Genomic DNA, 2500 nt, shown 5'->3' with positions numbered 1-2500 from the left:
CTCGTCAAACTGCAAGATTTCGCACTGCGCAGCCAGATTTTATGCTAGAAAGACCGCAAAGGATCCTACTAGACGCCACTAACTCAGACCCTTGGGATTAGCGGAATGCGGCGCATTAGTGTCATACGCTCATTATATATGCAGTGAGAATATAGAAAAACTAGGGTCAGGTTAGGATTTATTTAGTTTTGGTTATTAAGCATGGATATCAATTGACTTTTTAGACAGAAGTAGATAACGAAAAGAACTGTGTTGCCGGTTTAGTACGTTCATCGTTGCATAGTACAGTTCTTTGTTCCCGTACTATGTTGTCATGCTCAGACTGAATGGATAAGTGTATGAATACAGATACCGATAAGATGATACGAAACATTGAGAAGTCTTGTTGAGATGCGTAAGACAGAGCTTGAGGGAAGGTATTATAGGTGTTTTCAATACTTTTTGGGGGGTTGATAGCTGCTTTACTGACTAGATAGAGTGCATATTCAAACTCGGTTAAATTAGGATCACCAATTTAACCTAGGTCCGCAAAACGGCCTCAACCTGGGAACGGATTTGGCTCGCCTATGGCTCGTGGAATTTTGAGAACTTTCAAAGCATCGATCACTAGCTCGTGCCCATAAATCACAAAATGCACTTGCAGTCATACATTTCCTATACTTATTCACTCCCTAACCAGTCAAGAACGGGTAATCCAAAACAAAAGAAAACGGCCAGCGTGAACACGCGTTTCGCTAATTTCTGAATCGGAAATATTGAGAATACAAGATGATGCTGCACCAGAGAATACAAAGAGGGCAAGAAATTTGGCCTGAAAGTTTTCAAAGGTAAAAAGAAAGACATATTTTTGCAAGCAGGTGTTTGACTTTGTTTTCCAGATAATTATTGCTAAAAATTAAACAATCTTCAAGCCAACAATTTGTTTCATTCGGAGTAAATTTTATTTTGTACGCTGGTTTTCCCAGCAAAACGAATTTGTTACTGAAAATTTGTAGGTATACTATGCTAAAAGACAGAGGACATAGTTTGCTTACCGGTGTTTATTCTGACTCGTGGAAATCATGGAAATGGGAACAGGAGAACCTGAATTTGTTGCTTAGTGGTCAATATAATAAAGTAAGTGGAATTGAATTTGCATCATTTTTTCTTTCGTCTAAGGTTCTGTTTTCAAGGAGGGAGGGTAACGGTCTACCCTTCTGCTAGGGTTACCCTAGAAGAAGGATCAAAGATAGCTCGGGTTAACAAGCAAAATTAGACAGGTAGGGTTACCCTATCACCCGGGACAACTCTAATTGACCTTGGTAACCTCACCCGGCTAGAAATCAGCAAAAAGTTGTCCGAGTTATCCCTAAAGAGCGTTTACAAGCCAGGTAGGGTTACTCTGGCGCTAGGGTAACTCTAGCGCTCAGATAGGGTTACCCTAGGACTAGGGTAACCTTGTAAACACGTTGCTCAAAACAAAGAAGTGCTAGGGTAACCCTGGCACTAGGGTAACACTCCCTCCTTGTAAACAGGGCCTGAAACCTCGGTCAGAAGAGACATTTAGGTCCAGTTTCCCTTTTTTAAACATCGTGTTAGAGATTTACCTAAAAAGCTAAGAATAATGGGCGATTTTAAAAGATAGCAATAAACTTCTTTCAAAACTACAAATATGAAAAAATGTCGTTAAGGGGGGGTGTGACTGATAACCGCTGTAAAAAGACACGGAAATCGGGCCATGATAACCCGAAATCTTTGCGGAGTGGGCAATCATTTTCAAAGTAAGTGGAATTGAATTTGCATCAATTTATTTTTCTTTGGTCTAAAACCTAGGCCAGAAGTTCCAACTATTAGACACCCATCTTGGTCAAGTTCTTTTGGACATCATATAAGAGATGTCTAACTGAAAATCTAAGAATAACGGGTGATTTTAAAAGAATACATTAAACTTCTTTGAAAATGAAATTGTCGTTTCTTTGTTTGTCGAACTGAAAGACTATGCTGGATCTCTAACAGTACCAACGTGAAATGGGAATTATATTAAATGACCTCCACTCCTACGAAAGAAGTTTGTACTGGCTAAAAAGATTTCAATCGAATTTGCTTGAAAAGTTCCAAAAAAGTGTGATTCGAATTAGTTTTGACACCAAGAGCAATGTGGCAGTCGTAACACGTCACAATTATTCAATATGGTGGCGAAAGAGGAATTGACCAATTTCGACATGCTAAAATTCTAGCTTGGCTACAAAGTTCAGGGGAATAAAAAAAAAAAAGATTAATTATTTATCTCTGATTCATTTCCTTTTTTTGTGTACCCTTAAACCTCATAGCTAGGCTAGAATTTTAAAATACTGAAATTGGTCTATCGCAAAATGAAAATAAGCGATCTGAAAATTTACATTTTTTTCTAATGCAAAGGCTTTCTTTGAAAAATGTTCAAGGAAGTTTGGCTGTTATTGTTGTTGTTATTTTTATTTTTGTTGTCATTATTGAGAAAATTAACTCATGAGTGAGCCAACGA

The 2500-nt window shown here is 38.0% G+C and overlaps 1 protein-coding gene across 1 annotated transcript in view; it reads right to left on the bottom strand.

Moving 5' to 3' along the window:
- The window catches only part of LOC138015299 (dorsal-ventral patterning tolloid-like protein 1), a 27366-nt gene that overhangs the window by 15253 nt on the left and 9613 nt on the right, over positions 1 to 2500 (bottom strand). The gene's annotated exons all lie outside the window — the stretch shown is intronic.

The sequence above is a fragment of the Montipora capricornis genome, chromosome 9, assembly GCF_036669925.1.
Source record: "Montipora capricornis isolate CH-2021 chromosome 9, ASM3666992v2, whole genome shotgun sequence".
In the NCBI taxonomy this organism is placed as follows: domain Eukaryota; kingdom Metazoa; phylum Cnidaria; class Anthozoa; order Scleractinia; family Acroporidae; genus Montipora; species Montipora capricornis.
Note: the sequence above shows the minus strand (reverse complement) of the source record. Positions and strands in the feature narration are given on the sequence as shown.